Source organism: Meriones unguiculatus, chromosome 16, assembly GCF_030254825.1.
Source record: "Meriones unguiculatus strain TT.TT164.6M chromosome 16, Bangor_MerUng_6.1, whole genome shotgun sequence".
NCBI classification, from domain to species: domain Eukaryota; kingdom Metazoa; phylum Chordata; class Mammalia; order Rodentia; family Muridae; genus Meriones; species Meriones unguiculatus.
In genome coordinates, this window is record NC_083363.1 from 62,924,987 (window position 1) to 62,952,042 (window position 27,056).

Genomic DNA, 27,056 nt, shown 5'->3' on the forward strand with positions numbered 1-27,056 from the left:
TTATAATTGTGATAAATAAATAGTTTAAAACTTAAGTATGCAGCAGCGTTGGTAACTGTATACTTTGCTCCCTATGAGACAGTTCACGTCATAGGACAACTCAGGATGTTAGATGAGTACTTTTTCTGGATCATCATGTGTCTCTCATTTTCATATCGACTGTAGAGAAAGGAGAAGAGGCAACTGTATTCCACACATTGATCCAATTGTACAGTGGAATCCTAACCAGTGTAGTCACTGGATGTATAAATAATTAGGGGTCAGAGGGTCTCAGATACCATCTTTATTGCACGTGGACATGCCTTGGGCTGAACGTGTCACCTGCAACTTTGACCTCTACTGTACTGCTGCATGGAAAGTGCTCTCCATGCAAGCGTGGGGATCAGAGTTCAAGCCCCAGAGCTCACATAAAAAAATGACTGGCATCGGGGTATGCATGCATAATTCCAGTAACGATGGCCAGGCAGAGACAGGCAGATCCCTGCACTCACTGGTCAGATACTTTAACCTAAGTGATGATTTCTGTGCAAAAGAAAGATGCTGCCTTAAGGGTGGAGAGAGCATTTGAAAATGATGCTTGGAGTTTGTTCTCCGGCCTCCTCCAGCCATACACACACACACACACACACACACACACACACACACACACACTCACTCACACTCTTGTGAAGAAATGAGGCAGACTGATAGCTTACACACTTCTGTGCCTATTGATAAAATGCACGAGGTTTGGAAGACATGCTTAAAGTTGTCACGCGCAGCATCACAATCAGTGAGAGACAAATGTCACAGCCTACAGTGTTGACTACACCTATTTCCTGCTCTCGAAATGTCCTGGATCTGTGGAGAGTGTGCATTTTCCACAACTTTTGTAGCATCTTCTATCTTAATTATTATTAGAACTTTATTTCCTTCACTTGATTATCCATGGTTGACATAATTATCATTTTAACTTTGTTTATTCAAGTATGTGTTTACATCGCAGAGTTCTTTGACTTCAGTGTTGAGAATCTTATTTTTTGACCTCATCACTTGAATTTTATAATTGAAGTGTTGGTTCAAATATTTTGCCCTTTTTAGTGAGTTCTTTCCTTGTTTTTGTATTTAGGGGAGTCTTTGGATATTTTTATATGCATCCTTAATTAGACACATGGTGTGTAAAACATTTTCTCCTAGTTTGCAGCTTGTCTTTTTACTCAATGTCAATGAAAAGCCTCTTGAAAAAAAATTAAAAAAACTTTTAATTTCAATGAAATTAAATTTATTAAGTTGTTATGTCAAGGCTTTCTTCGATAGAGGACAATTTGCCAGAGAATGTGAATCTCTTGTGTATGTGTGTGTTTTCAAACGAAGAGAGTCTTGTTAAGTTTTACTTTTCTTGTCTTTTTAACAAAGAATCATATTTTGACTAGTTATACTTAACATAGAGGATGGTGATGATGGCGTGTGTATGTGTCTGCTGGTATGTGTGTTTTGTGCAGTGGTATCTGTGTGCACATGTTCATGTACATGTACAGGTATGTTGAAGCCAGAAGACTTTTAATATTATTTTACTGTCCATTTACTTTTTTAAAATTATGTTTTATTTATTACAATTTATTCACTTTGTATCCCTGCTGCAGCCCTCTCCCTTTTCTCCTCCCAGTCCCACCCACCCTCCCTCCTCTCCCCTATACCCTTTCCCAAGTCCCCTGATGGTGGAGGACCTCTTCCCTTCTATCTGACCCTAGCTTATCAGGTCTCATCAAGGTTGTCTGCATTTTCTTCCTCTGTGGCCTGGCAAGGCTGCACCCATACTTTTTAGAGAAAAGAACTATCTGCACAGCTTTCTGCTTGACTATATCGCCTTAACTCAGGTGCAGACATTTGCCACAGCACCCAGGTGGAAATCAGAACCCATGCTCTCCTGCTTGCACGGCAGAAAACTCAGTAATTGAGTCATCTCTTCAGCCTCCAGAATGTCTTCTTAATTGTACATGTCTACAAAGAACGAACAAAATAAAGCACAAGAAATAGACGAGAAAAGAAGAAAACAGAATGAAAGCAAAGCTAAACTCTGACGTCCATGTGACAGAAAATGCGCTCTTCACTTCCTGGCTCCTCGCACAGAACAATGGGGCACAATTGTTTTTTAACCTTCATATATAAAACCAATGCCGTGATGCAGCGGTCCTCAACCTTCCTAGCACTGCGATTCTTTAATGCAGTTCCTCATGTTGTGGTGACTCAACCATGCACTGATCTCGTTGCTGCGTCATAGCTGTAATCTTGCTGCCGTCACGAATCTTAACATAAATAACTGATACGCAGGACATTTGACATGTGACCCTCCATAGGGGTCGCAGCCCGCAGGGTGAGGACTGATCGCTCTAAGAATCTCTTCTTGGTTGACTTGGTGATGAGTTCAGCTTTTGCCGCTGGATTCAGCTTGACCCAGACAATAGGCCCATTCCTCTTCACCTTCAGTCTGCTACCCTTTACCAGGTCAAGGCCAATGTGAGGCCATTCCTGAGGCTTGAGGTGATGCAATGTGCATTTTTTATTACTTGATTTTCACTGCGAAAACTTGAAGAAAATCCAGCAAATTTTTTGAAATATATTTTTAATCAGCAGTAAACCATTTTCGTGTTTTATCAAGCTCTTAAGTCACGGAGTTCTTATCAAATGTGGGATCTGTGCTGAAGTAGCCTGGCTACCTCATGTAGTTCACATGGTCACAGATTTTAACCAAATTCATGAAGATGCGCCACCTTTCTCTGTCACACAGAGCCAACTTTTTAAATAAAAGACTTTGTTCTTCTCAGTAAAGTAATGGAAAGTGACATCCTGCTCAGTACGCTTCAGGTGACTTAATTAGGAGATGCAATGAAATGGAGAAGGCTAGTATTAGAATCAGGCGAGGAGAGGAAAATGCAGCCAGGAAATAATAATAAGAAAACATAACACATAATCTTTGTGTCTTTGTCCATACACGGCTTACGTCTGAGCATTTTCACACTGAGTCAGATAAGGCAGACACTCCCCTTTTCATTAAATTTGATGCTAGTTTCTAAGGAAATACACTGCCCTTAAGAATTCATATTTTTCTTTATTATGCAAATAATGTTATTTCTTAAAAATTTGCTGGAACTCTAAAGAAAATGATGTTTAAGAATTTTGTAGTGTATGAAAAATCTACACTTAGAATAATGTTCATTATTTGTAACATAACAAGCCAATCATTCACAAAGGACACTCCTATCACAAGGACAATTCAAGGGTTAACTTTTTGTTTGTTTACACAAACAGAATATCATTAATGCTTTTACTTACTCTCTCTTGATATGTTTCTGCAAAATAGACACTCCTTTTCCATGCAACACTGAAATTAATTTTAACAACTGTCATTTTCATACAAAGAATAAATAAAAGTGCAGGAGGCTTTAAGGGGAGCATGTGTGCTCCTACCCAGGGCAAGTTTCACTCTGTCGAAATTCCCAAATTATGTATCATTTGTCTAAGAACAAAATATGAGTTATTTCTTCGACTATCACAGAAAATATGGTCTTACAATCCAGCTCACACAGGTGTAAAGGTGTACACGAATTTTATTAAAAAGGATTATTTTTTATTTGTTATGTTGATTTTTATTTGTTACTGTTTGTTTTTTGAGACAAGATCTCAATATAGCCCTTACTGTCTTGAAACTGACTATGCAGACCAGCCTAGCCTTGAAATCACAGAGATCTGCCTGCTTTTGCATTCACAGTGCTGGGATTAAAGTTGTGTGCAACCACACCCAGCCAAATGCGTCCTATGATAATTCTGCCAAACTCATAGGTCAAGGCTTATCCAGTCATCACCAGAGAATTTTCTCCTGCAGTAGATGGGAACAGATGCACAGACACATAGACAGACATTATGCAGAGAAAGATAAATTTTAGTTCTCCACCAAATCCCTCTCCTCAGAGCTCAAGGAATTCCACAGAGAAAGAGGCAGAGTGTGTGTAAAAGCCAGAGGGGATGAGGGCACCGTGATACACAGTGCAATCAGGCTCTCTGAACCAACTAAGCAACAAGCAGCAAGCACAAGGCCTGCCTGAGGCCGTCTGAAAATGTATGATAGCTATTGCTTAGTGTTTTCACAGACTCCTGACTGTGAAAACAGGTGGTTCTCTGACTCTTGTGGCTGCTCTTGGGACTCTCTTCCTCCTGTTGGGTTGCCATATCCAAATTTGATATGACAGTTTTTGCCTCATCTTTTTATTTTGTCTTGTGTGGTTGTTATCTCTTAGAAACTTGCTCTTCTTTAAGAGAGACAGAAAGGGTGTAGATTCAGAGGTGAGCACAGATAGGGAGACAGTTAAATTAGTAGAAGGGGAAATTATAATCAGGGTATATTGTACAAGAAAAGAGCCTATTTTCAGTAAAATAATAGCAACAAAGTACTGAATGTAACACGAAGGTTAAAATTATAAAATGAAGAGGAGAAGGAGAAGAAGGAGAAGGAGAAAAAGAAGAAGAAGGAGAAGAAGAAGAAGGAGAAGGAGAAGGAGAAGAAGGAGAAGAAGGAGAAGGAGAAGGAGAAGGAGAAGGAGAAGGAGAAGGAGAAGGAGAAGGAGAAGGAGAAGGAGAAGGAGAAGGAGAAGGAGAAGGAGAAGGAGAAGGAGAAGGAGAAGGAGAAGGAGAAGGAGAAGGAGAAGGAGAAGTGTAGCTTCAATAAATCTCCATCATCACAGCCAGAGAGCGCTCTGACAGTAAAAACAAAACCCAACGCACACTCAGAAATCCTTCCTTCATGATCTAGCGATTACACAGACGTGTTTTATAGGTACTTTTTTATAGTGTACAGATACAACGTCATCACTGAGGGGCGTCATGAGTGTAGTTTTGCCAATAAGACCGAAATCACAACGGTGTTTCATGATAGGTTTCAAGCTGATATTGAGAAGAGATGTGACAAGCAGTTGTACTAGTTATGTCACAAAATGGTTCTACAGTCAAACTCTTTAGTTGAATGCAGCTCCCACACTGAATTGGTAAAAGGAGAACAGCCCATGGGCTGTTTGCAATATGAAATTTGAAGTCTCTGATCATTTATTTGGCATCATATGCATGTTCTGGATTATCATTGCTATAGTGTAAATAAAAGCATCCACTTTGGTTTCCCATCCTCAGATACTGATTTCCCAAAGAAGTGCCTAGATTATAAATAATCTCTGATGTATGAAAGAACTGTATTATCGACTGTTGAGGCTAAAAAAGTCATGACAAATACATAGAAATTTCTTTCTAGGTTTTTGTTTTTGTAGCATCTTATTTCTTTCCAGTGTCCTGTCATTTTAACTGCAGTGTTCTTTTTGGCTACATCTAGTCTAAAGTATTTGATTTTGGCATTTGTGTACATAGGATTATAAAAGAAGCCAGGCACACAAAGTGAATCAGCACATCTTCTTACTGATATTTAGAAGCTAAGTTTTACCCCTGAGAAACAGAAAACAATGGAGGGATTCTCAGAGGCAGGGGACTTCCAGGGAGCGAGCAGTCAAGGAAAGCCACGATGAACTGACGATACACAGTGCAATCAGAAAGCAGAGTCCCAACATCCAACATAACAGAGTAACTGTGGCTTACACTGAGTCACAGTTCAAAGATGATTGACTCTCGCTTAACACAAATAAATATTTAAGGTTACAGATCTGCTAACTATTATGATTTTGCCAGAAAATATTGTATATGTGTCAATATATCACTCTATATGCCATAAATATGTACTTATTGTTATTATTATCATTATTTTGAGATGTGGCCTCATTATTGCAGCTTTGTTTGGTCTAGCTTGGCCCATGTAGACCAGGCTGGCCTCAAACTCATCTCTGAGTTTGAGTCCAACTGCCTCTGCCTCATGGGTGCTGGGATTAAAGGCATGCGAGTATGCTTTGCTTAACTATTATTATCATTTGCCATATAAACAGGTAAAACATAAATAAAATCTAAAGAGGTAGAATTGCTATTATGCCTGCTTCCACGGAAAATAGGTAAAAAAGAATTCTAAATACTTAGTAATTCTGAAAAGCTTGGCATTTTGCCACAAGGAATTTTAAAAAAATAGGTAAAATGTGAACAGTAGTTACCTATATCCTAACATTTACATTTTATATGGTTTGACATGGGTTGTTATTTTGAACTGAATAGAAAAAACTTGTAAAATCTTCCTAGAACTTTTATAAAAATTTTTGAAACCAACAAAATCTTGATTTTTCTCATGAGATAACTGAAGCCAAGCCATTGAATGATATAATCCGGTATGAAGTACAATGATTTTCACATGTATAATCTCAACTTTATTTGCTTGGTTTTGAGGTTTTTCACCTGAAAGTATTCATAAACCCTAGTGCTGCTCAATTAGAAAGGAAAATTCTTTTATCTGTGCTAGGTTGTGTAAAATAAAATATGAAATTAAAATTAAAATGTATAGATTAGGAGAAGTGTATTGTCCCTGGTTTCTAGAGAAATTTGTCATGCTGATGGGAAATTGAAAGAAAAGCTACAAAGAGTTCAGCCAATAGACAATGAAAGAGAGAGGAGGAAGGAGAGAGAGGGAGAGAGTGGGAGAGAGAGAGGGAGAGAGAGGCCAGGACTGACATGAGGGATCACGACTTTACTAAGGTCCCAAGGGGCCCAAGGATATGGAATATTGGGAGAAATCACAGGGCTGATTTCAATTGCTGGGCTGGCTCATAATCTCACAGTGGTCTACCAAGCAGTGGTTTGCTGGGCTTTGGCTTACTTAAAGGAGGAAGTAGTTCCTCACATGAGTAACGAAGGAGGAACATTCTAACTATGCAGAATGTGATGAGGTCAATGTCAAACAGAAAATGTAAGACTATAGATATCAATCTTGTTTTCATTTTTAAATTTGGAACGCATTTATATTTGTGTGTGTGTGTGAGAGAGAGAGAGAGAGAGACAGAGACAGAGAGAGAGAGAGAGAGAGAGAGAGCATGTGCAGACACGTGTGTGTTTTAGAGGCCAGAAAACACATTGTCAGGGTTGGTTCTCTCCTTAAAGCATGTGGGCCCAGGAATCTAGCTCTGGTTGTAGCTTGGTGACAAACGCCCTGACCCACAGAGCCACCTCTCGGGCCCATAAGTCTTACGCTACACACGTGTTGTGTATGTATACTGATGGATTTGAAAGGGGATGAGAAGGCTCCAAAGACAAATGAGACAGATAAAACTATTTTTTTTTTTACCATGGCAATGCTCTCTTAACATCTAAGTTGTGAACTTTACAAATCATTCTGTCTAGAACCTTGAGATTCTAGTACTCTAATATACTAAATAAGTTGTTTACTTACTTAAGGTGAACTGAGGCAGTGGAGAACATCATAGAATATTGTTATTGCTACCATTTTCTGTATTTGGAGCGATTCTTTCTTACCCAAAGTGGAAATTTTTATCATTTTGTTTTGAAGTAAAAACATTCACCAATTTTTTTTTCTTCTCAAGTTCACTTTTATAATTAATGTGCTTTGAACAAAAAATAGTATTTGCTGTAATTTCCAGAACATTCTCAGGAATAAACACTTTAACAGTACTGGAAACAACATGAGCTTCTGTCATGAATTGGTTTTGTATTACTTTAAAATTTCATCAGTGCCTTAATTCACTGTTTTGCAAAGACTGAGCATGGAAAATTCATTTTAAAAAGCCAATTTTTTTAAAGTGACTGTCAGCAGTCAAGAAACTGATATCGGTGTACCAATGTGCCAGTTTCCAGAGTGAGCCCATTCACATTTGCACACTTTAGCTTTAGTCTTCTTACTAGACCCAGTGTGTTCGTAGACTTAGCCTTACAGACCAATCCCTTTAATATTCATATTTTGGTGGTTTGTGTCCTGTAACTCACATGGATTCTGGAAGTTAAGTGGGCTATCATGTTACATAGTGATCACCTATTTCTTCCTAAAGATAGCTCCCTCACTGACATTGCTGATAAAGCCTATGAGCAGCCACATACATCTGTTTTACTTGTTATCATCGATTGGGTAACAAGGAATGTCATGTGAGCATGTGCTCATGCTTGCAGACACATGTGTAAAGAAATGTAAGGAGCAGTGTGCATTTAACTGAGAAGAAGCCACAATGGTCCCTTAAAATGTCCAAACAGTACTATATTTGAAAAACTATTTATATACTGAACTATCTAAAGATGATAAAAACGAACTCTGTGATTAGCTGAAAGATTAAGTTGAGCAGCGTAAGGCTTCATCCACACTGGGAGTGTAGCAAGGAGATGCAAAGCATAGGCCTCTTCTGTTTTATCAAAGTATGAGTTCTGCAAAAATACTGAAGTTCAGTGTACAAAATCCACTTGGTTTCAGCTGGCTGTCTGCGACCTGCCTTGTCCGTCATATAAAATGATGCGATCTGAATGTTCTTGGCAAAGGTGTGTGTGCTCCAAGTGTGGCCGCAGGTGTGGAGATGCTGAGGAGTCGGTAGTCTTTAAGATACGGTGCTTATGGGAGGCAATTAGGGCACGCCTTCCTGATCCTCCTGAGTGAGTTGGCTCTGCCCTGGCGGAATAAATCCAACCCCTAGTCTGGAATATTTCTCAGGAAAGTGAATTGTTATAAAGCAAAAGCACACCACATCCTTGGTCTGGCCCACGCGTGGCTGCTCACTTTTTTCATTTTCTTCGCTTAATTGAGATCCAAGGGACCTCTGCAACTTCATTAGACGCCAAAATTCAAGTGCGAGAGTGGTGTTAACACTGTAGTTTACACCAAGGCCTTCGGACATCGCGCCTCACTATTATCTCCTGTAACAGGCAGAAGGAATGTAGCTCAGTGCTTATTCCTCAAAGAACTATGTGAATCGTGTATGTGGTTAACCGCGAGCTGACTGTGGACATTCTGCTGGTAGTGGTGTTGACAGGCAGCAGTATCAGGGAGAAGTGGCCCCGTCACTTGTGATGCCAGATTCACAGCGCTATGTGCAGGGTGTTCATGCGAGCCAATAAATAGTAATTAAAACTACACTTTAAACAAACACACTAAAATAAGTTTTCCCCATCTAGTATGTATTTAGTGCTTGTTCTCATAACCAAACCTTCTAATTTAATTACTTCCATTATGAGTGAGTGCCTGTGTAATAACTTAAAAATCAACCACATTCCCCATTCATGTCTTCCCTTGCTGTGTGGCTGTTAATAATTACAACCTCTTAAGTGAGATGAAATGCAATGTTCTCTTACAGTTTACATTTTAAAATTTATTTTACTGAACTCCTCGAAGATAACAGCATTCAGCTAAGACATTAAATCAAGCTCTAAGTTCTGAAGCATTTGTGGAATAACAAATTTGAATTCACCTTCCTTCCCTCGCTACATTATTGCACGTCATGGTCTCATAATCTCTCTGTAAACCAGGACGTACCGCCGAACTCTGCTATCTGTTTATTGATGAATCACATCATCATTTAGCCACAATTAGAAACAGAATAAATTGTAGCTTCTTTGGTTTCTGTTAGTTCATGAAGATGTACTTGAATGTCAAAATATATTCATAGGGAAAGAAAAAAATAGCATAAGTAATTTAATTGAGCTGGGTTTTTACATTTCTCTAATGGGGGTAATCACTGTTCCACTGACAGCATAAGTCATTTTTGTGCTTGGAGAAAGCACTGGAAAACTTATTTCATCCTCTACATGCCAGAGCATGCGAGTCTTCCCCAGAACCTGCCTCTTATGAGCTAACTCTCTTTGCAAACTTTTTTTTTTTTCTGGCAAATTTCAAAATGCAAATTACTATACTTTAAAAGATTAATTTGTTTGGCGTAGACTGTTTCTTGCTTCGGTCTATGTGGTATATAACTTTACTTCTCCAGTGCCTTTGAACACATAATCCCCCTTTTTTTCCTAATTTCTTCTTCAGAGAAATGATGCTTCGACTTTTCGGTTTGGAACTAAAGAAATGAACAAAATCTGGCTTCAATTTACTTTTTATGTAATTCTGATCTCTGAGAAAAAGACTGGCAACATGGTCATTGCAAATATCCTGTTGGTCTAAAAATCAGGCTGTGCCGTTTGTTTTAGAAACTTAGTGACCTACAATGTCGGGTTACTATGCACAAGAAGGTCTTGGATACCACATCAGAAACTGTTGCTTCCAGTGTCTTCCTCTGCTTATAAACTTTAACTGTGACATTGGAGAGCTAACATGTCAGGTGTTCCGTGAAGAATGAGGTCTCTCCTTGGGATCTAGAGGAGTACCATCTATTACAAAACATTCTCTCTCATTAAAATAGTATACCCACCGAATAACACACATCAAGCCCATACGTAGCAGCATGAGAACTCAAGGAATGTGGTTCAAGAGGAATTTAAAGAATATGAGAGCTGGAAGGTCAGGACCGCTGAAAAATATTATCTGCATACAACCTGGCTGTTACAGCAGTGACTTCACGGCAGCTGTGGCTTTCTGCGGAAACATCCCATCATGGGTAGGAGAAGGGATCATAAGCCTCAGTTCTCATCAAAGTAACTATAGGCCCTGAAAGTGTGCCAAGACAGAGAGCTCAACTTTAGTCGGTGGTATAAGCACTGATACAGAATCCCAATCAAGCAAATGACTCCTCTCATCGTCATGTAAGCAACTCTAATTAAATGTAAAATGGATCACAAGCTACACACACGGCTGGTATGAAAACAGGAGGATGGCTTTGGAAGAACACAAGATTGTGGAAGAGAAGGTTGTATACAATAGAATAAATAGAACAAAGGAGGAGGCCTTGATCCAAGAATATTTTACTTGTGTATGAAACTGTAAAACAATAAATGAGTAAAAGTATGAATTTTTAAAAATGATAAAAGTTTCTTCTCAAATACAACACATTTATTGAATAAAATGTAGTTATTAAATAAACATACAAGTGTGATTTTGTTGTTTCAGCTTAAACTTGAATGTGCCTATTTGTGCATTTTAGTTACTGAAAATCATGTAGCTGTGCCATCTCTGAAAACTTCTCTTTCAGGGGCGCACTTTCTCCTGCAAGGCCACACCTCCTCTTCAACCTCCCCACGTAGTGCCATCAACTGGAAACCAACTGTTCGAATGTCAGAGACTATGGGGCACATTTATCATACCACCAGCTCCATGGACCCGAGTAAGTGCTTTGGCTTCATTATCTGATTACTATGTAATAATCATATCGCTGACTCTATCATATAAACGAGAGAACCAAAAATTAATGATCACAGATGATGCGCTTTAAGTCAATTGATCAGTTTGAACGTAGACCATCAGATAGTCAAGTAAATGTACAACATAAGCAGCAATAACAACAAAAAAAACCATTAATTATACCATGCTCATCATTTACTAAACACGGTTAAAGTTTTCCCTGGATTAAGTCTTTTCTCTTTGATTTAGGATGAGTCATAGATGCTAGAGTTATGTTGCCAGTACATCCATTGCCACTGGGGTCCTCAGGACCCATTCATCTCTGCACTCTGTCCAGTAGAATTTTTCTGCATGTTTCTCTTTTGAGGAAAAATAGGGGAAAAACATGGATCTCAAACAAAGCTCAGTAACCATTACTGATGATGAATCTCATTAATTATTTTTATTTTTGTCTGTTTGTTTCTGTTTAATTGATTTTTATCCTGGTTGTACTTATTTCTTTCCATCTACTAGTTTGGTTTTTTTTTTCTTGTATTTCCAAGGCCTTAACATGCATCATTAAGTTATTTATTATTGACATATTTCTGATTCTGTAACCACAATATATTATATATATGAAGCTGTCTAAAATAGAGGAAAAATTCTAACAGAAGAGAGTAATAGAATCATATGAGAAAATCATAATAATATACATGTATAAAATGCTACAATGAAAAATCATTTTGTATTCTACCTAATAAATTGTAAAAATTAAATCTCTTATACTTAATGTTAGCTTTCTTGGATGTATAATTAGCAAGTACTTTCTCTTTCTCATTCTCATTTTATAGTTGTCTCTTCTATCCAATTGTTTCTATCACTGTGTAGAAAGCATTTAGTTTGGCATGACGCTACTTTTGTCTTTTTTCTTTTGTTCTTATATGTCAAGAGTCTTGTTAAAAGTCTTCACCTATTCCACCATCACAGACTTGTCTCCCTGTGCTTTCATCAAGCAGTTTTCTAGTATGGGGCTTTAGGTTTCAGTCTTTAATCTACTTACAGTTTGAGGAGGAATAAATTTCTAGTTTAATTTTCTCCATGTACACATGCAGTTTTCATAGAAGCAATTATATTTTAAAGTTGCCCTTTTGTTTTTACCGTACTTGCTATAAATCAGCTAGTAGGGAAGTGTGAGCTGCTATGTAGACTCACAGATGTGTTTCTTCGGTCCATTTTTATGCCATGGATCTGGGCACTACTCCGGATTTGAAGAACATTTTAAAGTCAGACCTAATACATTTCTACTATGCTTCTCTCATCTCAGAATTTCTTTGGTGAGTTGGGTCTTTGTGATTTCATGCAAATGGTAGGATTTTTTTTTCTTGGCCTGTGAAGAATGTCGTTGGTGATTTGATGAGAATTGCATTCGTTCTATAGACATAATTGAATTGTGTGACACTTGCAAGAATGATGATATTTCTAATTCATGATCATGGAATATCTTTACATTTATTGTGTGTACTTGATTTATTTATCCCATGGTCTTCAGTGTAGAGGTCATTCACTTTTTGTTTCTACTTATTAGGAGGTATTTTTGCAGGTATCATTTACAATATTGCTTTATTGGTTTCTGTCGCTATTTTTGTGTGTTGATTTTGTGTTATGCAAATGTCCTGAATTCCTATTTACTAATAGCTTTCCAGTACAATCTTTTCTATGTCCTTTACTGACCAGTCATGGCATCCTGAAAGTGTCAATTTGACCTGTCAATTCTAATTTCCAGTATAATCTTTTCTATATCCTTTACTGACCAGTCATGGCATCCTGAAAGTGTCAATTTGACCTGTCAATTCTAATTTGATAACTCCTTTCTCTAGACTATTGATTTCCCTGTAACATATAGAACTATGTAGCGTGAAGTTGGGCATACCTGGAAAGAGTTTATATATAAAGCCTGTTTACATGCTTGTAACATGCTAGGTCTATTTTATAGTAAGTTGGCTTTTTCAATGCTGTTTTTTTACAGTATGACAATCTTAAATTCTATTAGTTAAAAAAATTAGAGATTACTAGAAATGATGAAGTTGAATTTTGCATAGCTTCTGATTGATGAAAGGAACAATGGCAAATGGCCTGTTGAACAAGGCACTTGTCAGCTGTCATTAAACATCTACAAATCTTCAGATCTGTAGAGCCAAACGTGGACTATGTCAGGTATGATAGGTAGTATTTAAGGCACCATTTTAAGTATGTAAATAATTTTATTGGGTATCATCAGTTCTCTCTATTATACCTGTCTTCTGGAAAAAAAAAAAACCACCTCAATGTTATCAAGTGATGAACATGTAGCCCCTACAGTACATCTGCTGAGATAAACCTCCACATACCTGACACCCTGTTAGTCCTGAAAGGTAGCTCTAACTACCAAGCAGGAAGTAGAAACAAAGTTAAGTCATACAATTTGTATAAAAATCATGAAGCAATAAATGTTACTACTGGAATTTGCATGAAGAAGTCTGTTCTTTTATTTTCAATAAAAATTTTACTTTTATTCCCATCTAACATGAGAGTTTTCTAGTGATTTTATAGCTGTACTTTTTAAATTATTTTTTATGTTAATTACAGTTTATTCACTTTGTATCCCAGCTGTAGCCACCTCCTTCATCACCTCCTAATCCCACCTTCCCTCCCTCATCCTCTCCTATGCCTCTCCAAGTCCGTGGATAGGGGAGGTCCTCCGCCCCTTCCATCTGACCCTAGCTTATTAAGTCTCATCCGAACTGGCTGCATTGTCCTCCTCTGTGGCCTGGCAAGGCTGCTCCCCCGTCAGGGGGAGGTGATTAAAGAACCAGCCACTGAGTTCATGTCAGAGACAGTCCCTGTTCCCCTTATTAGGGAATCCATTTGATACTGAGCTGCAATGGGCCACCTCTGAGCAGGGGTTCTAGGTTATCTCCATGAATGGTCCTTGGTTGGAGTATCAGTCTCAGAAAAGACCCCTGTGCCCAGATATTTTGGTTCTGTTGAAGATCATCCTGAGTGAGGTATACCAAAGACAGAAAGACTCACACGGTATATACCCACTTATAAGCGGATACTAGACATATAATATAGGATGAACCTACAAAAATCTGTACACCTAAAGAAGCTGAGCTAGAAGGAGGACCCTGGGTAAGATGGTCAATCCTTACTCAGAAAGACAAATGGGCCAGACATCAGAAGAGGGAGAAAACAGGGAACAGGACAGGAGCCTACCACAGAGGGCCTCTGAAAGACTCTACCCAGCTGTGTATCAAAGCAGATGCTGAGACTCATAAACAAGCTTTGGGCAGAGTGCAGGGAATCTTAAGAAAGAAGGGGCAGATGGTAGGACCTGGAGAGGAGAGTATGTAAATAATTTAATGGAGCACGTGTACCTTGATAACCAGAGGTAATATTTATTTGAAACTTTACAAAATATTATATTATTTTACCTAATGAAACGTTTTAAGGCATAGCAAAATAAACATTCAATTTAAAGTATATGGATCCAGAGTGGTACAGGAGACTTTGCTATAGCTATAGTTACATAGTAATATTACAAGAGAAGTTGAAATATTACATAGGAATATAATAAAAATTATCCCACAAAAAGGAAATTGGGGACAAGTAGGTATTAAGATCTATTCTTTCAGACCAATTCAAGGGAAGATAAAAAAAAAAATTCTGCCAACCCTAATGACCTTCATTTAAACCCCAGACCCTACACAGTGGAATAAAAGAGTTTACTTTCACAAACTGTCTCCTGACTTCTATCTGAATACCGTGACAAGTGTGCCCTCTTCCCAAACACACAAACTACAGGTAAATAATATATAAATAAATAGAAACTTTCATAAACTGCAAAACTTACAAAGTCATCATTTTGATTTTTTTAAAAAAATCATTAAACATAATAAGAAAAATGAAAGATAAATATCCTAGTTCTCAAGAAGCTGAAAAAGGTCGACCCTAAGACCCAGGTATATCACTCGCTCTCAGACACATAACCCGATGGTGCTTAATTCTCTCACAGAGGCACTTGCTCATCCATGTTCACTGGTGCTGTATCAATAACGTCCAAAAACTGGGAACAGCCTAGTGGCCTATCAATGGATAAAAGGATGAAAAATGTGATGCATTTGCACAATTGTCTATTATTTGCCAAAAAGAGATGGAATTTGCTGCTAAATGGGTAGAACAACAACAACATCAACCAACCCTATGCTGAATGAGGTAGCCCATATCCATAAACTATAGAGAACTATGGTAAGCATTCACTCATGCGTGGATGTCACCTGTTAAATATTGGATGAGAAAGCCACAATCCAAATAACCAGGGCTAAGGTGTAGAGTAAGGGACCAGTGGGGAGGTACGGTTCTCCTGAGAAAGGGAGTATCAAAGGAGCATTACAGATTGACAGCCTTAAAAAGAATGGGAGGATCCAATTGGGCGGGGAGGGAGAGAGGTGAGAGAGGGAACACAGGGTAGAGAAAGCTAAACCTCATGTGAGGGGTCGGATGGGAACCTGGCGTAGGAGAAGCTTCCTGAAATAGACACAGAACTACACTGGAGAAGCAGCACAGCTGGAAACAAAGCAACTAGTGCTAGGGTTGGGCTACATCAAACTGAGTTTGGGCGAAAGGGGCCTATGAGAACGCTGAACAAACCAGATGGTTGCCAAGGCGACTGGCTGTTCTCCACAGCTGCCACTGTTGAAGAGGAGACCTACACAACACCCTGACCATGGAGACACTGAGCTGGTGCCTCCCAGAGCCGTCACCCCTGTGGACCAGTGTTCACGGTACTGGAAGGGGCTCTGCATGCTAACAGAGGTGAAAGGTAAACGAAACCAGCTTTTAAAACAATGAGCTACAGTGGTGACTGTCTTCAGGAGAGGTTAGTGCAATGGTGGCACAGAGTTCGTGGGAGTGGTCAACCCATATTTGTGTGGATTGCTTGTCCACACAAATGAGGTTACATTCTCCGGCGACTGAGGTTCCACACTCAGGCCCCCTGTCTGCACAGCAACTGTACTACTGCTAGGCATCTACCTAGACCCTAAAACCTGCACTTCAGTCCTGTCACACAGGACACAGAGGCAGATGGATCCCTGGATTTGAGGCCAGCCTTGTCTACAAGCAAGTTCCAGGACAGCCAGGGCTACAAAAGGACATTCTGTCTCAGGAGGAAATAAAGAAAAAAGAAGAACTCATCAGATGTGAGAAAACAACAAAAAGAACGTTGCCAGTTTCAAGAAGCTTGTGGATTTCATAGGAGATTTGTGAGACATCACTAATCAGAACCTGGATCCTTCATAAAGCACTAATTTGAAGGTCTCCTCTTTATCTATTCTACACAGAACCATGGAGAATACATTTTTATGTTCCTTATCCAGGAGACAAATATAATATTGACAATATTGAGCATTCAGCATATTATTTGCATAATACTCACATAATAATGTTGAAAATAAAATCTTACAAGATACGTTTGTTGTACTATAACTTTAAAGATTTGTTTCTGTTTAGGTGTGTGTGTGTTCCAAACGTGAATCTTCTAGAGGCTAGGAGAAGACAGGAGATCTGCTCAAGCCAAAGTTGCTGGCAATTTTGAACTTCCTAAGGTAGATGCTGGGGAAGGAATTTGGGTCCCCTGGAAGAGCAATAACTCCTAAACACTGAATCACCTCCCTAGTGCCCTTATTATTTTTAAATCTACCTCCAACGGTATCTTCAAGTCCCACAAAAATTTCATACATCCTTTATCTGAGATAGGGGTTCATGATATTTCTTAGTAATCTACTTTTTAAAGTTGTTTCATCAGCAAAGGCTATGTCATGAGAGGCACAGAATTCATTTTTAACCTGAACTTCATCTGCCACCTTGAAAAATGTATGCATTCCCTAGTAATGGGATCAGGGACTGTCTCTGACACATGAACTCAGTGGCTGGTTCTTTGATTACCTCCCCTTGAGGCGGGGGAGCAGCCTTTCCAGGCCACAGAGGAGTACAATGCAGCCAGTCCTGATGAGACCTGATAGGCTAGGGTCGGATGGAAGGGGAGGAGGACCTCCCCTATCCGTGGACTTGGAGAGGGGCATGTGAGGAGATGAGGGAGGGAGGGTGAGATTGGGAGGGGATGGGGGAGGAGGTTACAACTGGTATAAAAATTGAATTAATTAAAAATAAATAAATAAAAAGGAAAAAATTAAAAACAATAAAAAGAAAACGTAAGTGGATACAAACACCTCCTGTCAGACTTTGGTAGAATCACGCTATCCCCTGGTAAAAGGTCACTGCAGCTTAACCTCCTCTGCCTACAGCCTGAATACCGTCTATGAAAAACTAGTACAATACACAGTTTAATCATATAACTCAGAATCACACACAGGGATCATCCATACTTTGTTTAGACACCAGCTTAAAAATGACTTAACTCCATGTTACTCTTTTCAAAAGTAAATGTGCCTTTAACAAGATTATCTTAACACTCATATTGTACCTGTTTTCATTTGCGTGTGGTTCAGGTACATATAGCGCACACAGGTATTCAATTCAGTTCACTACTGAAATCAGTGATGGTGGCGTCTGCAATAATTGAACGTAGCAATCATGATTAGTCATCGAACTCAGACACCCCTGAAACCAGGAAAATATTCCCACAAATAAAATCATTCTAGGGCCCCTTCTGCTCAGACTCCACCACTCCTGCTCATACTCATGGGAATATTTAACTTTCACAGTCAGTAGGAAAAACTCAGTATTCCTGGACACCATGTAGGGTCACAGAGCACAGGATTTCTCCTAATATCTTAATGCTATTACAGGACATCTTATAAGATTCAATTCATATTTCATATTTAATAGGGCTTTGGGTAATTTCATGAAGGGATGTTGCTCTGTGGAGCGGGTGGTCCTCGGGTCTTGCTGGCCCTTTCACATCCTATCAGCCCCCTGTTGCTCATCTCTGAAGTGTGTGGTGCAAACAGTGGCCATTCTGCTCCTTTGAAGGGCATCAGTTTTCTCACACTGGAATTCCCCTGCCGAATAACTATAGCCATGTGTTACTGGGTATAGTAACATCGCAAATGATTTATAATTTTGTTCATTTTTTTTTGGCTTGATGGACTTCAGATTTGTAGAGACACTTTACATCAGCCAAAAATAAATAACTTCCCTAGTGTATGTCCACTGAGTACTTCTTGCTTGCACAACCGTTTTATTAATAGTGATTGTGGTCAATGGGTTGAACATAGGTATTATTTTAAATAAATAGAGCTTTTGTGAAACACAGCTTTAGTTTTGGGAAAAGTGTGGGTGGAGATGCATGTTCCACAAAGGCCCTCTCCACCAGGAAGCGTACTTCATGGACCTGTGCTGCAGAAATTAAGCCTTCCTCATCCAGGTTCCTTAGAGTGGTCATGTGACAGGCCTTTCACCTGAACCAAGTGCACAGAAAGCCAAGTGCACCTTGGAATGGATCGTACAGCGCTTAACCTACCGGCCTAAATTATACTAGAAAAACTGCTTTTACAACTGATTTTTATATTGATAACTTATTTCTCTTATGACGAAATAAGGGAACAATACTAAATGGTAAAACGATGCTTTTCTCTTTTATAATTCAAATTATAATGTTATCCTGATTGATTTTCACAAAACATAATGTTTTAAATATCTACTTTTATGTTAAAATTCATGTGTAGGTGTTGGGCCCTGCTGTTAAGGATTGTTGGGCATTACTGGCCCCTGAGCAGGTGCTAAAATGACCCTTCCTCTGCGGGGTTCCCTCCTCTCCCCTTGATCTGAGGAAACCGCAGATCTTCTAAGGAGTGCCCTCCAGGGAGATTACCAGGACAAAACCCTTTCCCAATAAGAAAACTGTTCAATGTCCACCTGGAAATTCCTTAAAATACCCTCCCCATGCCAATGAGATGTGTTGGTACCTTAGCTTTCAGCTAATGACCTTTTTGCAAACCCCTAACTATACCTAGAGTTCTTCCCCCACCCCTCACTGCCCATAGGATAATTAAATACCAAGTTCCCCTCCTTATAATAGGACTGTGCTGCTACCTGTAAATGAAGCATCCTGGCACTCCTAGCCCCAGGAAATCAAACATTCACTCCTGAAACCCTTCCCACTTCCCCAAGGTTAGTAACATCTCTGATTCACGAAATAAACTCTCTTTCACTCCATTTCTCCACCATGACCATCTGAGAATCATCGTTTACTCTGGAGAAAGAAAGCTGTCCGCTGACCACCGTGTCAGACCTGCATTCCAGCGATGAACCTCTCAGGCATAGGCTTTCCTCTGCACCATCTGCCATTGGCATGGCAGCCTAACCAAAGGGCTGTTATCCTGCGGCATCACCTCTGGCTTTGGAACTAACAAGTTCCTGATGCCGCCTGGCACCAGCAATCCATTAAAAAGAGCTAATTGTAACACGGGGGGGAAATTCTTTTCCCCACGCCCTGTGAGATTGTTCTGTGAAGTGTAGCCATTCCTGAGGGAAGCAGAACCTGAGACTCCAAGGTTCCATCCATTCCCGCCCCGAGGTCAGCAATACCCAGACCATCCCTGAGGGCAGCGCATGCTTTTGGTGTGGTGCTCAGTGCGGGCAGCCAGGCAGCGCTGGGCAACACAGAAGGACGCAGTGGCAAAACGAACAAACAAACAAACAAACAAACAAACAAATAACAGCATCCAGAATTCATGATACTGACATACAAAATGCATTGCTATCTAGGCAAGCTACGAATTTCATATAAACCAGAAGAATGACGAACCTACTGCACTGGGATACTCACCGGTTACCAGAGAAGTTACCGTCTCAGCCACGGAATCTCAACCACAATGTTCTCCAAGTCAGAGTGTAAACGCAATAGTTGTTTCCTTCTTTACGTCATTCCAATTTCAAAGCAACCTTCACTTAAGCCATGGTCATGAAGTCAAATGGACACATCAAAGAGCTGAACATTCTAGGGTTCAGTGAGAGGTGACATAAGTGTCTTGACTTAGGGAACCAACTTTTCCTCCACGATGATCCGAGAGGCATTTCCTTATACAGAGCCTGTGGAAGATTACTGAGCGAACACAGGGAGATGTCGCTATGCTTCCTGACATTCTTTGGAAATGATTTTGTTATTAAAGAATTATTCCCACCACCAGTCGCCACCTAAATCTAACAGATTCCTTTAAAATAACAGTGTAACTGTCCTTTGTAATAGTTTACAGATGTGAGAAGAAAATGATACAACGATAGTGACCGAAGTTTAAGATTCACGGAGCCCATTCATCTCACAGGCACAGGCACAGCCCTCTCACATGCGGACTTTCTTCACCAGCAAGTTAATGACTTCTCATGCTTTCAGCACAACTGAGTTTATCCAGTAAGATAATGTATTCTTTAATTGTATAAACAGTTAGGCAAGTGTCCTAATTCGTTTTGGCTACAGAATTTCATGTTTTTCTCTTATGATCTTGTGTTGGAGACAGTTTGGACTGCCATCTGGGCAGTCCGGCCTAAGATTTCACTGGTGTGATTTTTATCTTCACCGTAGAGCGTGGGCCATGGGTGGCTCTGCACGTGTGAGTCTTCTCCTCGTCTAACTGGCAAATGGCACCCTGTGTCTGGGAAAACAATGAAGGCTGTGAATGCCAAGCTTTGTTCAAGGACGCTTAAGAACAGGCACCTGCGCTGCGTCTACACTCTATGTTCTTGTAGCTCTGGTCATTCAGGCTCGCTGTGCAGTTCTAGCTGACGCTAACCTTCCACTTCCAGGTATTTCATGGCTAAATTGGTAGCAATTACTAAGTAATAATGAATAAGAAAGAATGAAATAATCTAAACATATCATATAATTATTCACATATATTAGAAATTAGAATACATAGAATTCTAAAATACATCTTAAAAATATAAAACAATTCCGTGGAATAGAAAGCCACTTGTAAGATAAAATGAGATTTATTTTGTGTTTAAGTCAATTTTACAATTCTTATTTGGAAATTTTCTAGAATAAGATAAACATCAAGATATATTACTTCTTATAAATACAAGTCTCAAAAACTAAAAGGCAGGTGTGGCACCTCCTGTCCATATTCCCAGTACTCACCTGGCTGAGCCAGGAAGATCATTCCAGATACAGGACCTCAGCATGGGTGATAGAGTGAAGTACAGGGCATTGTGAGAGCTCAATTTAAGACAAACTCAAAGACAAAACAAACTTTAAATATGTCAGGAAGTATTTGACACTTATTTGAGCATTTGACTTTTAAAAAAGAAGTTACATGGGCAAATAGTGGGATCTAGAAAAGATCATCCTGAGTGAGGTACCCCAGAAGCAGAAAGACACACATGGTATATACTCATTTATAAGTGGATACTAGACATATAATATAGGATAATCATACTAAAATCTGTACACCTAAAGAAGATAAACAAGAAAGAGGACCTGGGGTAAGATGATCAATCTTCACTTAGAAAGACAAATGGGATGGACATAGGAGAAAACAAGTAACAGGACAGGAGCCTACCACAGAGGGCCCCTGAAAAGCTCTACCTAGCAGTGTATCAAAACAGATGCTGAGACTCATAATGAAATCTTGGGCAGGGTGCAGGGAATCATATGAAAGAAGGGGAGTTAGTATGACATGGAGAGGACAGGAGCTCCACAAGGACCAAATATATCTGGGCACAGGGTCTTTTCTGAGGCTGTTTCTCTAAACAAGGACCATGTATGGATATAACCTAGAACCCCTGTTCGGATGGAGCCCATGGCAGGTTAGTATCCAAGTAGGTTCCCTAGTTGGGGGAATGGAGACTATCTCTATGGAGACTGTCTCTGACATGAACTCAACTAAATGGCTGGCTCTTTGACCTCCCCCCACCCAAGGGGAGGGAGGAGCAGCCACAGAGGAGGACATTGTATCCAGTCCTGAAGAGACCTGATAAGTTGGGGACAGATGGAGGAGGAGGAGGACCTCCCCCATCAGTGGACTTAAAGAGGGCCAGGGAAGAGATGAGGGAGGGAGGGTAGGATTGGGGGGAATGAGGGAGGAGGCTGGGATACAAAGTAAATAAACCGTAACTAATATAGGAAAATAAAAATTTAATTAAAAAATAAAAACACTATATAACATTAAAATGTACCCCCCAAAATAAAAAAATAAAATAAATAAAATAAAAAGAAGTTATGCATTTGTAACTGAGAATGTAGTTGGAAACCATTATGGTTTTAAACTATTATATCTTTGAACTAGATAATTGACTTATTTGTACTTGGATGTCCACTGCATAGTCTATAGAGTATTTTAGAGTAGACTGGAAAAGGTGGCTAAACTTCTTAGCAGTTGGGACTGAACCTCTATTTAAATTGCTCATTGGTATATAACAAATTGCCATCATATTCAACTCAAAGTGTCTGCAAACAGCAAGGATACAAGTAAAGTTCTCTGTGCTTCACCATAAAGATTCTCCAGGGAAAATGCAAAAGAGATCATACGTTCAGAATATAACTTGCAAGAATATTGAGTTATGATGGACACAGGGTTTAGTGATTTAAAAAACCAATTATATTTCTGTGTAAGGCCTATTTGGAAATTTGTTATCAACTGAAAAGATACAGTAACATTTCTTTCCTTCCTTTTCCTCCCTCCCTTCCTTTCTTTCTCTCTCCCTTCTTCCTTCCTTCCTTCATTCCTTCTTTCCTTCCTTCCTTCCTTTTTTTCTTTTCTTGTTTGGTTTAGTGTTAGTCTACATTGGCCTTGAGCTCATGAAGCTGCTTCAGCCTGCCATGTGCTAAGATTGTAGGAATGTACAACCTGGCATAGCAAATGTTCGTGCAGCCAACATCTGGGGGTTCTTGGTTGTTTTCTCCACACTGTTATATTGGAATACTGACCACCTTATTCCAGCTGCTCAGTGCTGTCTTATTATGTGTTTACTTCTTTGTTCTTTAAACACAGCATCATCACTGGGTTTCTATCCATCCTTCACTCATGTGGGTTTCTGGTGGTGGAAAGAGGATAATGGGGATATTATATACTATTGTATTATATAATATATTATATAATAAAAGTACATCATATATGCATGAATTTGTGAATACAATTCAAAAGCATCTTGGATTTTGGTTATATAATATCATTTATTTTGTCTTGGGAAATACAGACTATGTTTTCTACTTGGCCTACACATGGCCTAGAAATAATGTCTCAAGAAAGGGTGATAACCCCCAGCTGCAGTGCATCTGTGATCAGGGGGTGGAGGTCCATGATGGAGGTAAGCCATTTGTAGCACTATTACAATGTTTTATATACATGAAATTGTTTTTAAAATTAAAACAAATAAAAGAGAATTAAATGAGAACTGGTCACATTGATTTATTACTTGTGTAAAATGTCAAGATATTTAATTAGTTTTTCAATTCTTTTAAAGGAATACAGCATATAATTATTTTATGTATTTGTTTTTTCCAGGTACATCATTATCTAATACCAACTTAAACTAATGTTTAAGTGTCTAGTATGTATACTTGCAAGTAAAAACAACATGGCCACACATTACCCCTACTCCCAGTTAAAAACAAAAGAGAAAAACAGTCAAAGCCATGAAGCACTGGAAATCATCCCAAATGATATTTAAAGAATGATAGGATTTGGAAAATAACATCAGAACTGATGCTTAGTTGGCTGTGGATCTGGAGCTTGGAAATTAGCAATAAAAATGTTCTAAGCCAAGCCACAAAGTATCTAAAACTAAATGAAACAGTACAAGCGGTGTAAGTGACATTTCTTTGATGAGTGACATTTTAAGGAAAGTCAAAAAGCACACTCTTTGTTAGAAGGTAAGAGACATGACACTTAAGAATTCATCAGCTTTGAGAAATACGTGGTACGACCAGCCTCCCATGCTCTCCCCAACGTGTCTCGTGTTTTTCTTTTCCCCTTGTCGCTCCATTAAGCATAAATTCATAGCTTTCATGGTTAAGAGAGCCGGAGAGGAGATGCTGGTTGTCTGCACTTAGTCCTGCCACTTCTTCTCCGACCATCTGCTCTCACCTCAAAAGCCAAGACTGTGTAAGCTCAGTAAACAGACAAACCATTCTTGCATTTAATTTTGGTTGGAAGGAAGACCCCATTATGTGCTTAATTTCAAGTGTCACTAGATCCTTTTGGTGAATTTTCAGCACCTCACAGCGATTGTATTTCTGTGAACATTGCATTGTCTTAACTGTGTTTATCCAAACAATTAACATAAAAGCGCAATGGGTCAGGGATAGTAGAAGTGAAAGTGATTTGCATGAAAGCTTCTAGCTTCTTTCACCTTCTGGATGCAAGGAGCATTTGTCATCTATGGACTCAAAATGTGGGGGCTGGCACAGAGCAAGTGAGTATCAGAAACGTGAGGCTCTGCCTGCAGGGACTCTGGTGCCAGGTCAGGATTTTGGAAAGCTTTCTTGAAAAGGCTAGACTCTGTCTGACCATTGGAAAGTTTGTGTTCTTTGCAACACGTCCAGATGCAGGCCATGGCATCCTCAGGAACACCAAAAGATCAATCCACACCGGTACAAGAAACTTGTCTGGGTTGCACCTCTTTTAGAATCATCCCCTGCACATTTAATTTTACCTAATTATAGTTTTACCGATTATTGAAAAGTTTGGGAGATCTACAGAACACTATCCATAGATTGTAAAAAGCTCAGCAAGACTGATATTGTAGCCCAATTGGCACGAATAAATGACACAGAGACTACAGACTGACAGAGACATAGAAGAGAACACCCAAGGTGCAAGAGAAAGCTTAGAACTGGCAGACCTTTCACCAGAAACTGCCAAAGACAAAGGCAGTTTGTGTCACCAAGCCACAGGATGCTTACCACAGCTGTGAGATGACTCCTTCACATTGTGAAATTAGACAGAGAGAAAGAGAAGTCAGTACACAGAAGGGCAGGCAAGATAGAGCAATGAACACAACACCAACAAAAACAAGGCCAGCAATTTAAACAGGTGAATAAAATAACAGAGCAGACAGAATGGCACAGACCTATAATCTGTGAGGAGGGAGGGGCAGGAGAAGCGGCAGTTTGAGGTCAGCCTGGGCAGCAAAGTAAGTCATTGCCTTGAAAGGAAGAAAACTGCAAAAAGATGAAACAGAAAAAAATGAAAAAGACTCAAAATTCACCCCCAAAATTACTATTTCCAGTATTATTGTGAACAAATACTACCAGAATAAAAAAATGAATAATCTACTTAAAATAAAGTTTGTTAAAGAAAGACACAAATTGCTAAAACTCAAACAAATTCAAATAGAAAGTATGACTAGGATTATATTTAATAACAATTTTGGAATTGTTTTCATTTACATTGTTTATTCTCTCTCTCTGTGTCTCTTTGTGTATGTGCATGTGATTGTGAGTGAATGTGTGTGTGTATGTGTGTGCATGTGTACATGTGTGGGTGCTGTGTGTGTGCATGTGTGTGTGTGTGTGTGTGTGTACTCGTGCTGCTGGAGATGGAGGTATAGATGCTGATGAGTCACTGACTTTGGTGTAGAGGAATCAGACTCCTCGGGTCAGCAGGAGGAGTAGCAAGTGCTCTGAACTGCTGAGCAATCTTTCCAGGCCCAATACCAGGCATTTACCTATTTTTTGAGTATAAACATCAACCCCACCAACAGAGTCTGATTTTCCAGTAAATTCTATAAAATATTTAAGGTACTTTCAACACCAAACTTAATAAAACTTGTTTGGAAAATAAGAGAGTGCTATATACTCCCTAACTCATTTCCATGTCCTACCCTACACCTGGCAAAAACGTGACCAAACAATTCCCAGTGGGTCAAACCCGAATGTGTATCAGTGTGTCTGAGGGCTCGAAGATGTCCGTTAGTGGGCCTTTCAGTGCTTTGTTCTTAGACTGCTTTCCAGCATGGGGAGCCAGGTGCAGTGATTTGCCTAAAGCATTGATACTGATATTATCACCATTTGATGTGTGAATTAATTTTGGATGTAACTTGGGGTTCAACAATTCACTTCTATCCTATATTGCATTTCTAATAACTACTTGTAAGTAAGTACACACCATGTGTGCCTTTCTGTTTCTGGGATACCTCACTCAAGATGATTTTTTCTAGTTCCCATTATTTGTCTGCAAATTTCATGAATTCCTTGTTTTTAATGGCTGAGGAGTATTCCATCATGTAAATGCATCACACTTTCTGTGTCCGTTCCTCCATTGAGGGACATCTAGGTTGCTTCCAGTTTCTGGCTATTATGAATAGAGGTGCTATGAACATGGTTGAGCAAAAGTCCTTGTTGTATAGTTGAGCATATTTTGTTTACTGAAATCTATACTCCTAAAGAAGCTAAACAATACAGAAGACCTTAGGGAATATGCGCAATCCTTATTCAGAAGGACAAATGTACTTCTGATAGACATCAAAATTCTGATAGACATCAGAAGCAGAAGAAGCCATGGAGCAGGACAGGAGCCTACCACAGAGGGACTCTGAAAGACTCTACTGATTGAGATATCAAAGCAGAGGCTGAGAGTCATAGCCAAACTTTAGGCAGAGTACAGGGACTCTTATGAAATAAGGGGGAGGTTAGGCAGACCTGTAGGGGACAGGAACTCCAAAAGAAGACCAACAGAGCCAAAAATCCTGAGCCATGGAAGCCCTGAAGAGAATGATACCCCAACCAAGGACAATGCATGGAGAGGACCTAAAATCCCAGTTCAGAATTAGCCCTAGACTCAGTCTCCAAGTGGGTACACTAGTAAGGGGTACAGGGCCTGTCTCTGACATGAACTCGGTGGCTGGCTCTCTGATCACCTCCCTCTGGGGGTGGGGAGTGCAGCCTTGCCAGGCCACAGAGGAAGACAATGCA